The sequence below is a fragment of the Chelonoidis abingdonii genome, chromosome 8 (genome assembly GCF_003597395.2).
Source record: "Chelonoidis abingdonii isolate Lonesome George chromosome 8, CheloAbing_2.0, whole genome shotgun sequence".
Classification (NCBI taxonomy): Eukaryota; Metazoa; Chordata; order Testudines; family Testudinidae; genus Chelonoidis; species Chelonoidis abingdonii.
The window spans coordinates 7796801-7811680 of record NC_133776.1 but is presented as its reverse complement, the minus strand read 5'-3'; positions in this window follow the sequence as shown (position 1 = coordinate 7811680).

Below are 14880 nucleotides of genomic sequence, written 5' to 3'. Positions count from 1 at the left end.
AGCCAATCAGTTGTTTTAATTGTCATATTTGAATTCAGCACATCAAAATACATAATAAATACCACATTTTATCTCTGAAGCAGACGACTTCTCAAAAATTGTAGACCAGTGTAATCAAACATCACTGCATTATACATCAGCAGGTTTTGTGTAGCAAAGTCTTAAAACTTGAGCATGTGATGTCAGTGGTGGTTTCCATTGTAAATTACATCCGTTTTAGAGGACTAAAACATAGGACATTTCAAGCCTTTCTTGAAGGGGTAGATGCTGAGTGCAGCGACTTAATCTACCATACAGAAGTGAGGTGGTTGAGTTGAGGGAGAGTGCTCCAGCGTTTTGTTGCTTTGAAAGAGGAGATAACAAAATTCCTAGAAAATGGGCCAATAAAATTCCCAGAACTTGAAAATGAGTCCTGGAAGCAAGATCTCTCTTTCTTTTGTGATATTACACCACACCTCAATGATCTCAACATTAAACTTCAGGACAAAAATCAACTTCTATTTCAAATGTGAGCAGCAGTGAAAGCTTTCAAAATGAAATTGAAACATTTCAGAAGTCAGCTGTCAAAAGGTGAAATGTATCACTTTCCCACTTGTGCTGAGGGATATGCTGTGCACAAACATGCCGAGTTAGGAGAAAAATACGCAAAGCAGATCAATCTTTTGATTGAAGAATTTGACAGAAGACTTACTTTGTCTAAAGATGAAGATGTCCAGTTGAAGCTGATTGAAGATCCCTTTTCTGTGTATCCAGAGGACATGCCACTAGATTTGCAGTTGGAGGTTACTGAACTTCAATGTTTGGCAGTTTACCGAAATAAGCACAGAGCAAGCAGCCTGTGGGACTTCTACAAAAATCTGGACAATGAAAAATACAAGAATCTTATTGAAGTTGCATTGAAAATGTTCAGCATTTTTGGAAGCACTTACATATGTGAACAAACATTTTCCATCATGAACAAAATCAAGCAACATTCTTCTCTGACTGACAACCATTTGGAAGATATTATGAAAATATCTGCTTCAGATGTGACCCTCGAATACAACAAGCTTGTTGCAGAAAAGAGATGTACTATCTCTTGTTAAATTTGCAAGGTAATTATGAAAAGTATAAATGTTTTCTTTCAATGGAACAGCAGGTGTTTTTCATTTTTCCATGATTCATAAAACAAAATAAAATGTAAAAAAATTGTTTGCTTTAATTGAAAAATTCTTAATAAAGTATCACCCCCACACACACCTTTCTTTTCAGCCCACAGCTCTTTCGGCAGGGCAGTGCTGGGGAAGAAGTATTTGTTTCTGCAGAGCCGGTAGCCCTGGGGAGTCAGCCCTCAGCTGTTTTCTTTGGAGTAATATGGCCCTTGCTGGTTTGAGAGTTGTGCAGACCTGATCTATGTTTTTGTTAGAGAAGGCAGGTCAAAGAAGTGCACCTTGTACTTGGAACAGAAGATGGTGAGATTTGTCCTTAGTTCCTCAGGAAGTTCATTCCACCATCTTGCCAGACCTAAGAAAGTTCTGAACCCTGCACAGACAAGCTTTATCCTTGTGGTAAGAAGGTTCATTGTGCCAGAAGAATGAGGTTGTGGGAGCGAGGAGGATGAATACTGCCTCAAATACTGTGTTCATTTCTAATCACTCCATCTCAGAAATGATATTGCAGAAATAAAAGGGGGAGTCAGAGACCATTGACAAGAAGGTTAGGTACCTGGAATGACTCACAGTGAAGAGAGACAGAGAAGAGCGGGTTTGTTTACCTGAGACAGGAGACTTGATACAAAATGGGGGCATGATATATAAAATAATCCTAAATGGTTTAGAGAGGGTAGATCAGGAACTTACACCCACTTTGGCTCATAAAACAAGAACTAAGTGACATTCAGTAGAATGAAGTGGTGGCAAATTCAAAACTGATAAAAAGAAAATACTTTTAAAGATAATGGATAATGAGTGACAGGAGATGGATGATTTGATGATTACCTGCTCTATTCATTCCCTCTGGGGCACCTGGCATTGGCCACTGTCAGAAGACAGGATAGTGGGCTAGATAGACCTTTGGTCTGACCCAGTATGGCCACTCTTATGTTCTTATAATCAGCCTGTGGAACTCTCTGCCACCAAATACGATTGTGGCCAAGAGTTTAGCAGGATTAAAATAGGGACTGGACATATAGCTAACAGAGACATCCACGGTTAAAATAGCAAACTCTAAAGAAACAAAAGTTTGAGAAGGGGCATAAACCATTCTGCTTTGGGGCATGAGCTTGCCGCTAACTTGGGGGTTTGGAGGAAATTTCCCCCAGGAGCAGGTTATCCCATGCCATCAGCAGGGTTTCTTATACCTTCCTCTGGAGCACCTGCTACTGACCACTGGATGGACCATTGTTGTGATCTAGTCTGGCAATTCCTGCATTGCTATGTGGAGGCCTGACATCGTCTCCCAGTGATTCTGACTGAACACAAGGGGCAATGAGGGGTATTGAAGGAAGTTGTGATCTCCTTTGTCAAACTTGTGTCTGGGACATGGGCCTGGGGGATCCTGAAGCTCCACCAGAGACATGAAAGTCTTAATCCCCCTACTCCTCACGCCGCTCTTCACCATCCTGTCACCTGAGAAAACCGAGGGGACCATGACCTCTCTCCATGGAGCAGCAGGTGGCAAAGGGATCTCCTAAGTGCTCTCACATACTTACACCAGTGGCTGGCATAACCCACACTTATCCTGTGCTCATCACCAGACCTGGGTTTGGCAGCCAGTCTGACACGAGCCCCAGGTAGGAAGCGGTCCTAACCTAGGAAGGGGAGAGGGAGATGCTGAGCAAGAGGGCTTTGGCCTTATTGGAATCCTTTGCTCTGTTGGATGGCATTGTCTCTTTGGTCACGGTGGACATCCTGCAGCCTTGCAGGCCTTTAACAGGCAGGAGGTGTTGGCACAGACCAATGTGAGGACTTCTGGGTCCTGTGCCAGCAGGTGGTTCAGGGCCTTGAGGGATATCACTGGGTTGGAACTTTGCTGGGTGAGTTCTCAATGGAATTAGCATATTTTTTACAGCTATGAAGCAAGTAGCAGCAGGTTTTCCTTTGCTGGTGAGAGAAGCTTCATCCAACAACCTGGTGCTGGAGTATATGAGAAGCACATCAGGCTCAGAGCCCTGATGCCAATAGCCCACGGCTGCTGATGGCCTTACCTCACCTGCATTAGCTGAAATGCCTGTGGGCTCAGATCAATACCATCTCACAGGCGTTGGGAGTGAGGGCTTTGTGATGAACCCAAAGTGCTGAAGCACCCACCCCTGAAGAATAGAGACCCAAAACCTACACTTCAGCCACCACTGTAGAGCAGCCGTTTCTGGGGTGAAACACAACAGCTGTTAATAGCTCACAGTAACACTACACAGCAGCTGAGGGCAAGAAGTAAAGAAGAGTATTCTATCCAGTTGAATTTGCAGGAGGAATTTAGGGAAGCAGAATACAATAATCAGAGCTGGAATTTGGCTGTGGCCCTGTGGATACCATCACAACCGTTGAGAAAGTGTTATGGGAGCTTTGATAGCTATGGATGGACCAGAGACTTGGGTTTATGTCCTATCTGCCAGACTCCGTAGCATCACAGTGTCCCCTGACACCATTGTGGAGAGCACTCCCTTCCGAGTCCTCAGCAGTACTTCCTGCAGCACCGGGCATTCCTTGGCTTTCCAGTACTGATTAACACTTACAACTAGAGCAATGAGTAGAAAGATTATTTATTTGTTGTCATCCATCGTTGTTAACCCTTTTAGGATTGCAGCCCGGGGCTCCACTGTACAACCTTGGGCATGTTGCTTGACCTCAGGGTCTGTCTACACTAATTAAAAACCTATGGCTGGCCCATGCCAGGTGACCCTGGTTTGCAGGGCTTGGGCTAAGGGGCTGTTTAACTGTGGTGTAGACATTCGGGCAGGGTCCCAGAGCCTGGACTCCAGCCTGAGCCTGAACATCTACATGTCACTTAAACAGCCCCTGAGTGTGAGCTCGAGACAGCTGGCATGGGCTAGCCCTAGGTTTAATTGCAGCATAGATATACTCTTAGTGCTTCAAGTAAGGATGCTAGCAGGTAGAAATAAACCTGTGAGGAATATCGTAGCTAAGAAATGAACTGCTCTGGAGAAATAAATCACCTCCATCCTGCTAAAAATAGAGGGCAGGCAACACAACGTCGGCAAAGAAACTCCGGATGGAACAAAGGGTCCAGGCTAATGTTAGCACCAAGGTTCAGCCTCGGGGAGTGATCTAGAAAGGAAAAGGCAGATTTATTGGGACAGCCTTAGGGCAGAGACATTTTATTCCGTTTTGTGTGTACACTACCAAGTCTACAGACGGCAGAAGAAATCAGGTCTATCCCAGCTCCCATTGATATGAGTGTTGCAATTAACAAGCTTTCCCCAGATCTGCATGGAACAGTGTCTCCTCCACCAAGCCCTCTCCCCTTCCTTCCTTCCTCAGCCCTCCCCCTGGGCTGCTTACTCTCCTCACCCCTGGTGTCTCCACACGCTGAGTGGCTGAACTCCTGTCCTGTCAGGTCTATGTTCTTTTATGAGCTCTGCAGGAAAAGGACCTTGGGTTGGATTCTCTGGTCTAAGTCCACTCGCATAAGCAGCCCAATATGGATTTAAAGTGGACAGAGATGGCCAGTGGCGACTTCCCCTTGTGCAGAGACACTCTGCCAGCATAGCCACTTCCTGGACCAGATGCCCCTAGAACCTCTGGCGTAGAGATGAAAAGCCTGTTGGGGGCATTCCAGGTGGGCGGCAAGGGTGAGGTGAAGCAGAAATCTGCTATGGCCAATTCTCCACTGGCACAAGTTCCCCGATTCTTCACTTGCTTAGCTGACAGTGTAATTGCTCAGTTCTCTATTCATTTAGGCCTTGCTCCACTTGGAATAGCTTCCTGGCAGCTCTAACTTCCCCTGGGACCAAAACAGGTGGGGACCAAGAAGCTGCAGCCTGCTTTCTGATAACCCCCATCTCCATTGTACCAGAGCAGAGCTCAGGCAGCAGGGTGGATCATCTGCCCCATAAACCACCACATGCACTTACTGTGGCCTGGCTGTAGGCAGCAAGCTGGAGTAAAATATTGCTCTTTTGGGTCCACGTAATGTTTGCTTAGAGACAGCAGGAAGGGGATCGATAGCGCACGAAGTGTCAGAGCCTCAGCTTGGCTACGTCATTGTGGTTCCACTGTGATAAATGGAGTCATGTCAATATACATCAGCTGGAGAGATGACCCCAGAAACACCGCCTGTTGGGTGCTCTCTGTTTGTATGACAGTAGCACCTAGACACCCCACCCAAGCTCAGGGCCTTGTTACATTAGGCAGTGTATGAACAATTGAGGGGGACAGTGTGCCCCCAAGAACTTACACTCTAAACAAGTCAACAAATAGGTGTGGAAAGAGGCACCTAGAGAAGAGGTGACTTACCCAAGGTCACATAGCCAGTCAATAGCAGAGCCAGGACTAGAACCTGAGACTCTTGACTCCTAGCCCAGTATCCTTGCTAACTAGCCCATACCACCTAGCCACAATGACCTGAAATCCCCCTTCCCCAACTTTACCTTGTACAGAAGGCCAACCCAGAGGCAAAGGAAATGCTCACAGGTTTGGAGTCCCCCTCCCAATTCTGTATTAATCCAGCTGTTCTTCGTCCTCTCCCTTCCTTGCTGCCCTCCCCTTCTGAACCCTGGAAATCCTGGGCTAACGGTTTGCCAGCTCCTGCCAACCTCAGTGCCCTGGCTTTGATATTGAAGGTGTCAGCTGCCCTGATCTGCCTGCCTCTAGTGCAGGGAAAGTCAGTGCGGTGCAGGAGGAAATCACACATCCTGCTTGGAGCCAGATGTTCTGTTGATTCTGGGTGACTGGCAGGAAGAGGTACCCTGCGAATCTGCCCAGGGCTCCAGCCAGGATCTGCCTGCAGAAAATGGTCTCGACACCCGTGAAAGCAACTTGGTGCAACGGAAAGGGTGATTTCACTGTTACTCCCTGTAGACTTTATTTCACAGCTCTGCTGATTCTTCACCTGCTGAACTGAGAGTTTATTGCTGAAGCATCGTTTACTGAGACCGTGTCTCCACTCAGATGGCCAGCCCTGCTTTAGCAATCAGCGTAGCTGCTCCTGCGTGCTGACCCACACAAGGGCAAGTGTGGTCAAGGACACGTTCCTCTTCCATTGACCCGCTTGCTGATCCTCTCCACTATGCTCCCATGGATTCAGCTACCCATCAAGTCACCTCTCCGCTCCTGACCTATGTCTCCAGACCTGCATCTCACCAGAGCTAGCTGCCCCTGCTGCATTCCCAGGAAAAGGGAACCTAGAGTGGTGTGAAGGGTCCCTCCTCTCACGCTGTCTGGCCTTGCCAGCCTATGCACTTGGCTCTGCACTGAACCTTGACAAACCAGGCTTCAGCCTGAAAGCCCATTTGTTTGCTTTGTTAGAACAATGCTGAATTAGCTGAAAGCTTCTGTCTGTCTCTGACCCTTGAGAATTACAGATCTTGGATGTGTCTCCCAGTCCAACGAAGCGTGAGGGGGAAAGAAGGGGACAAACGTCCCTCTATATCACCAGCTCAGCCTTCTTTATCTTAACTGGATAGGATCCGGGAGCATGAGCGGTGGGTATCATAGGCCAGAGCAGGCTGTGTGCCCACGCGTGTTGTGTCCTGAGGCCCTGCCCTTCCTCTCTACCTGAAGCTGGTGCTGCTGGGGAGGGGAGTTGGGCCATCAACTCAGCCTGGCTCTGGAGCCAGCCTGGCACTCCAGGGGCGGGGTTGGCTGGGGCTCCTCTGGCTGCAGGGGTGCTTGGGACTCACCACCCATGCTGGGGATAAATCATGCCAGCAGGGAGTCCCAGAGTGGGGAAAAGGCCTCACTGGTATGCTTGGAAGAGTGCTCTCTAAGCAGGTTTGGAGAAAGCACCGGGGAAGTTTGGATTTCAATAATACACAATGGCCAAGGGGAGAGGATCTGAGGTTGGGGCAAGAGGGGGAGGAGACATCATTAGGAGAGCCTGAAAAGACAGTGTCAGATTCCAGAGGTGGAGGACAGGGTGCTGGTGCCCACAGTTGTATATCCTGGGAGAGGACAGGGGAGGCCAATAATATTTGGAGCTATACCTATCTCCTAGGACTGGAAGGGACCCTGAAAGGTTATTGAGTCCAGCTCCCTGCCTTCACTAGCAGGACTAAGTACTGATTTTGCCCCAGGTGGTTCTCTCAGGGATTGAGCTCACAAACCTGGGTTTAGCAGGCTAATGTGCAAACCACTGAGCTATCCCTCCCCCCAAATACTAGATGATCTGCCTGTGTTCAGCTGCCACAGGTCTGCAAGGGTTAGCGAAACAGGAAGGGCAAGTCTGGGCTGTCTTTCCCATTCAGCGTCACCAGAGCCAGCCAAGCGGGGAGCCAGAGGAGTTGTTTGAAGACAGGCTTGTCTGGGATAATGACAGAATAATTCCCTTGTTCCCTAGAGTCTGTGAAACAGTGGCAGCTCTCTCCCAGGAGAGCCGACTCAGTGCCTCTGCTCTCCAGCCCTAGCGCCCCTCTTGTAATCAGCTTGGACTTGGGGACTTGCCTCTTACTGCCTTTTGTCCAAACCTGACTATCCCCCATGGCCCATCTTTATTGCACCCGACCGCAGCACTCACCCTTCGCCTGTCAGCCACTAGTTGGGGCTATTGCTCTGCCTCTGCTGCCCTGTCTCCAAGGCAGGGCTGTTTCACTTCCCCTGCAGGAAGAAGCAGCCCCACTAAGTCCCTTGTTTTGGGGAGCAGAGGTCCTCCCTGGCTCTGCCTGCCCTTTAGCCCAAGGCATGAGGCCCTGAAAACAGACTCCAGGTCTCTGAGCTGTCGAGGAGGCTGAGGGAGAGAGCAAGACTTCCCCATTGACTCTGTTCTAACAGCCGCTGGCACCTGATTTGTCAGTTCAGGATGCAGGCAGCACTGCTGCTGTCCATCCAGCTTTTGTCACCTGTGGAGCAGACACCGGGTGGCAGGGCTTGGCCAAGCCAAAGCTGTCTGTGTGTTTCTGAGCCCTGCAATGTCTTGAATGCCGCCTCTGCTGCAGGGCACCTTGTTCAAAGGAGAGGGCTACTTGGCACCAATATCAACCCCGCCGCCCTCACCCCACCAGTAATCTCCAATATTGTGCATCCAGGGCTCAGAGATCTCATTCCAAGGGTCCCAGAACTTAACTTCAGAGGAAGGCCTGAAATCGCATGATTTTTCAGTAGCCAGGTTGAGCAGACGCTTTTATTGTTTTGGGGCCCATTGAGTTGTGCCCGTTATTTGCCTGTGTAACCACTGACCGTGTCACGGTTACCCTTGGCCTCTCTGGCACACTCCACCTATTGTTCATCGCACTCGCTCATGCCTCATTTCAAAAGAGATTGTTGCCCCATGGGGCAGGGACTGTGTGTTCCTGTGCGTTTGTGCAGCACCCGGGACCTGGGGAGCCTCGACCTGAACAGGGAGGGCCTCTAGATGCTACGGTAACACAAGTACAATAAATAACGATAAACTTCGATCCTTCAGGCTTGCGAATAGCCGTGGCTGGAAACCTACCAAGTCTGATTCTCCCTGCAGCAGGTATTGCTACTGGCACCTGCACCTGTGCACAGTGGATGTAACGACACCCCCATCTGCGGGAGGGAGTGGGGAATTCTGAGTCAGTGTCATCTGACACCCACTTTGCACAGGGTCAGTGACAACATGAGGTGCAAGGAAGGGCAGAATCTGACCCACAGGCATCAAAGCATCTTAGGTGACATCCAGAATAGAACTCAGGGCCTGCAGCTGTAAAAAAAACACAGGCAGCTCCTGCTTTGTACAGAGAACTTCCTCCCCCACAGGTAGGGCCAGTGCTTCCATTTAGGAGGCCGAGGCAATCGCTTAGGGTGTCAGGATTATTGGGGGGTGGCATTTTGCGGGGAGGGGGGCGCAGCAGGCGGCTCCAGTGGACCTGCCGCAGGCATGCCTGCAGAGGGTCTCCTGGTCCCGCGCTCTGGTGGAGCTGCCGCAGCCATTCCTGCAGACGGTCCGCTGCTCCAGCAGCTCCGGTGGACCTCCCGCAGACACGCCTGCAGCAGCTCCACCGGAGCTGTGGGACCAGCGCGCAGGCAGCGAAATGGGTGTGTGCCTAGGGCGCTAAAAACACTGGCGCCGGTCCTGCCCACAGGCACGGGCTAAATCGCCTCCATCCTGCGGGCAGAAGTGGTGCACACACAGAGAGGCCCAGCTAGGAGGATGGCCTAATTTTTTCACCCATGAAAGGAACAGGGGGTGGGGGTGGTTCAAAGCAGAACAGTCTGTGGCTGCAGCGATATAAAGATCTCTTGACAGAACTGGATTAAAACCCAGCACTTTTTGCTGCTCCTGTAGCTCAGGTACGGATTCCTAGTCTGTGCAAGGCTGAGTCAGTCCTTCGTCTACATGAGGAAGCCTGAGGTGCTGAGGCCCATACTGCTTGGTGTATTGGGGGGGAATTTCTTTGAAAAGGTCATGCAGAGATTTGGGACCATAAGACACTTTTTGTAGAACAAAACTAGATCTCTTGCCCCTCTTACCCAAGACGTCTCCAAGCATGAATGAACTGGGCTTCTCAACCTCCCTGCCCGGCAAAGCAGCATCACTATCTTTACTTTGCAGATGGGGAAACTGAGTCATGGAGAGGCGACGTGACTTGTTCATGATCAGAAAGCAAGGCAGAGCCAGAGCCAGGAGCTGAACTAATCTCCTGGCCCTGTGCTTTAACCACACAAGATTAGCCTTGTCATGCCTTTATTACCTTGGTTTTAATGTCCTCCCTGCCCCCAGTCCATAGGGCTATGGGTGCTGGCTGCCCCCTGCCCAGTGCAATGGTACTGGGTATAGCTAGCCTAGTAACCCTTGGGGAGGAGGTGATGCAGGAAGAGACAATCAAATGTTTTGATTTTTTTGACACTATAAACACTGCAGGGGCTATCGCTTATTTTAATCTGTCTGGATGCTTCTAGGATTCTTCCCCCCCTGCAAAGGATGAGTAGCAGGCCTAACCTTTGCTGCTCCCAGTGCAATGACTCCTAGCACGTTATAGGTGAGTTGAGAGGGAGATGGGGATAAGAATGGGTAGCCAAAGAACTTTGCTACTAGCTGACCTGGCCTATCCCAGATTACAAACAGGGCTTTTTGTATTAGTGACTGAGAAATGCCCAGAGGGCTTTTTTCCCAGCAGTAGAGCATGGGATGAGCATGTGACAGGACTGCTCTGCTCAGGGACATACAGATCATCCAGATCTATGTTTTTCCCATTAAGCTGTTCCCATAGACTTAACGAACAGTCTCAAGGTCTTGGCCTATTTGTAATCTCTCTTTGGGGTCTCTGTTCTCTGGAGAGATACCTTGGCTCTTATCCAGGTGTTATTCCTAACCCACCTCCTGTCCACACACAGAACCTTCGCTCTGGGCTAGCTGGTGTGGCTAGGGGGTGGGTTAGAGCCAGGGTTTTGCATGCACTCTGGTAATGCACCCAGGTTGCAGCATGTGCACAGGTTAAGCCATCTGTGTGCTCTGGTCCTCTCATGCCTTGCCACAGTTCCCTGCCTTGTGCCCAGACGGGCAGACAAACTCCCCTACAAGTCACTGGATGCCCTCCCTTCCCCAGCTCCTCACTAGGTGCGCATTGCTGGGAAAGAACCATGGAGCAGCTCAGCTCACTGCAGCGTTAAGGACAATGGGTTGTGCTCTCAGAAGTCCTAGCAACACACACTAGTGAGTCAGGACACAGTAGCTCAGGTTTAGCTTTGCAGCCACTCACACCTGGGCTGAGCTGGCCAACCCTGGTCCCACCCCAGGCTATTGGTGCAGTGAAGTTATATCCTTATTCTCTCCCACACCTCCTTCTGAGGCCAGGAGAGCAGAGAGCTGGGGACTAAAAAGCTCCCCTATCTCTGACTCAGACTAGACTTTGGTCAGGTGTGGAGCTGAGAACAGGTGCTGCTAGTTAGCCCTGCTCCAGCACCCAGACACACATGCTTTAGAAGGCCAGTGCGCAGAGTAGCTTAGGGAGACTATAGGTGGAGAGTGGCTGTTATATATCTTTACAGAACATGATATGTGTTCTCTGGAGCCCAGCAGTTCAGAGGTCTGCAGTGGGGGAAGGCAGATACTTCCCTTTGGCAGCCAAACAAAGTTTCCCATGGATGGTCCTGTGATTCCTTGCTGCTCCCTGAAGTGGCTACCCTGTAGCTTGTGGAGGCAGCAGGACAGCCCTGGCCACGCAGCAGTGTGGAGAGTGTTGCATCTCTTAAAGGCCCAGGTGTGATCCCAGAGACAGAGGTGTACTTGGGTTGTACCTGTAATTACAGAAACAGGCATGGGACTGCTCCTTTGTCTTTCTTCTCCCCCTACCCCTTGCATCCCCCAAGCTATGTGAGGCACTGTTTTCCTCAGGACTATCTTGCTGCCCTTCTGCTTTTTGTCCTGTTTCTCTTTCCTCCCCCCAATCTTAAATTAAAACCCCAGCTATGTCCTGGGCTGAGAGACACCAGCTGGGACTTAATTGGTCTCTTCCATCTCTTGCTCTCCTGGTCCTGTGAGTCACACAAGGCAGTCACCTTATTCTGCAGCACCTTGGCTGCCTGGCTTTCTGGTCTGTTAGTCAGTGGTAGTCATACAAGAGGCCCCCATGTGGACTGGGGTGCTGTTGGGCTAGGGGCTGTACAAACACATAGCAAGGTAGGGTTCCAGCTCCAAAGAGCTTTCAGTGTAAATAGATGGAAAATGAATGGTATTATTCCGACTGAAGGGCCTTGTAATGAGAGACTAAAGAGGCTTCAACTAATAAATTTATCCCAGGGATAGACTTGCTCAGGCAACAAGCACCTAGGTGGGGAGAAGATTTCTGATTGCAGAATGTTCTTTAACCTAGCTGAAAAAGGCATTCTGAGATCCAGTGGCTGCAAGCTGAGGCTAGGCAGCGGCTAGCACTAGGGTATGTATTTTTAACAGTGAGGGTAATTCACCATTAGAACCACTTACCTAGGGAGGTGTTGGATTCTCCAGCATTGGCAGTATTTAAATCAAGACTGGACCTCTCTGAAAGAGATGCAGTAGCTCAGCCAGAAGCTATGGGCTGGATGGAGGCATTACTGATGAAACTGGCCTGTTTTACGCAGGAGGTCAGACTAGATGATTGTAAAAGTTCTGTACAATCTCTGAATCTCTTCTGATCCCCCATTCCTCAGGTGTGGCATAGTAGGCCAGCACTTTCCCTGGGCTGGACACTGGGAGTGGGCTTGGGCTCTGGTCCACCCTAAGGGGTGGGGGGTTTGCCAAAGGGAAGAGTTCCTGGCTCCAGTTCAAGAGTGGGGCAGAGCCTCCTTTGCTCGTGGAGAAATGGCAGTGCCTGCTGTCCGTCCTACCTCAACGGCTTTGTCCTTGTTCTTCAGCTGTGGCCAATCCCATGCGAGCCAGGCTCCCGGATAATGGTACCTGCTGGTCTCCCAGGACCACTTCTGTAAAGTTTTTTGCTTCATTTAAAGTTTAATGTTGCTAATGCAGCCCTGGTTTCTCCCTGTCCCTGCCCTGAGCAGAGTTACTGTAATGCTGCTGGAGGTTAGCAGCAGTGGAGGCAGTGCTCTGGGAGCAGCTACTGTGCTGAACGAAGAAACCCCCTTGCTCTGTCTGGAGGTACCTTCCAGTTGTCCAGAAGCTTCCTCTAGGGGGTCCCACAATGCCATGCTGGAGTGTTATTCTTGTGTCACAGCTGGGGAAACTGCAGTAGAGGGAGACAGTGAGTTGCCCAAGCTCACATAATCTTGGCCAAGTTGTGAATAGAACTCAGATCTCCTGATTCCCAGCCCTGTGCTCTACCCACTAGACCATGCAGTAGCAGGATTAGAATGCTGTGCCACCTGCCAGTTTGAGGGTAGGGGGAGAGTGTTCCATGCACCACATAGACTATTCCATTCCAAGTCCTTATGGCCCACCATTTGACCTGCTCCCCTTGTCAAAGAGGGTGGATGGACAGGTCCTCCACCTGCTACATCTATTCTCCAATCTATTGGATCCTGTAGCCATGGTTCTATGTATATTTTAAGGTCACTGTTTCTGACCATCTCACTGCTTTTCTGCTGCACAGGGAGGATGAGGCAATCCAGACACCCCATCCCCAGAGCCACATCGCTGCTTGCACCATCACGGCTGTTAACTTTACTGCTGTCAAGTGTGCCTGCCTGGAGAGAGGGTGACCTGTGTCTGGCTGCAGCACAGAGGAACGCGGCTGCTGAGTGGTTAACCAATTGCAATGGGAGCACGTTAATTTACGCTCTACTGTGAGGAGGAACCCTGTTTATTTAATGGCATGTCACCAGGCCAGAGGGGAAATGTCCCTGTACAGCCTTGAAGAGGGCGTGCTGATGAGTAATAAACACATGCTGACTTGCTAATGTCCCTCTGAATCCCAGATGGGTGGCTGGTCTGAAGCCTTCTGGCTGCTCTGGGTAACTGCACGGGCCAGAGCTTTTAATGCTACCCTGACCGAATACAAGGCAACTGTCTAGCTGCAGAAACCTCTGCTGAGATGAGTCTTGTCTGAGTCACTTACACCAGTGGTTTTCAGTCAGGGATATGCCAAGGTCTTCCAGGGGGTACATCAGCTCATCTAAATAGTTTTACATAGTTTTAAATAGTTTGGCTAGTTTTACACGTAAGCAGAGTCAGGATGAGCTGACATCCCTGACATCTGGTGGTGAATTGTAGAGAGTGTGGAAAGAACTTTAAGAATGCATTGGCATCCTCTCCCCCACTTAGCATAAACCCACAGCAGCTTGGGATAGTGATTTTAACAGCTCTGGAATCCCCAGTTTCTTTGTTATTGAGGTAGGAGGAAAGAAAAAAAGTTGTCACCCTGATTGTGTGAATGGGGAGCTGTGGGACTGCTTTGTGACAGAAATGACTCAACCTCAGTTGGGTGGTACTTGCTAAACATGGGACATGGGTTCCAAAACCCTATGAATTGAGAGAGGCTGTGAACTGGTGTGTGTATTTGATGCCATGGGCCCCTTTTAAGGGCCTGGAACAGCAATTGCACAGCCTCCTCTCTCCACTGTTAAAGAGTGGAGCTAATTTTGATTCCATTAGGAGTCTATCTAGAGACTGCTGAGTTGAAGTCATGTTGGACCAATGGTGCACTAGCACCAGGGCTCCCCTACTAAGAGCTGACATCACTGAGTGCTGTGTTAACTAGTGGGGGAGTCTGAAGACCTATCATTAAGTGGCTGGCAGAGCGGAGCAGTTGCAGCATGTTGGAGCAGCCCATGGAACAGTGAGCAGAGTGAAGTGGTTTGCAGGGGTGGCTGGAGGAGCAGCACAGCTGGTTGGTAGAGCTGGTCCGCGTAGTGAAGCTGCAGCAAGAACTTCATGGAGAGGTGGTAGCAGATTGGCCCTGGCCCATGTAAGTGCCCCTTACACTCCTGTGTGGACTTCCCCCCTGATTTTCCACCCAGGCTGTGGTGAGGGGTAAAACTCTACAGAATAAATCTTGAATCATCTGGGTGTGCAGACCAGAACTTTGGTTGTTGGGAACATTTGGGGATTTTGGACTTAAACCCTAAAGGGAAAGAACATGGCCAAATGGTACCTGACGGTGGTTTTTGTTCATGGTATTGTGTTATATACCTGTTGTGGTGTTTCTCCAATGGGATGCCGCATTGATTCCTTCCTTTATTAAAAAGATTTTGTTACACTCAGACTCCGTGCTTGCGAGAGGGGAAGTATTGCCTCCTAGAGGCACCCAGGGGGGTGTGGTATGTAAGTGTCCCAGGTCACTGGGTGGGGGCTCGAGCCGGTTATGCATTGTGTTGCTGAAATGGAACCCCT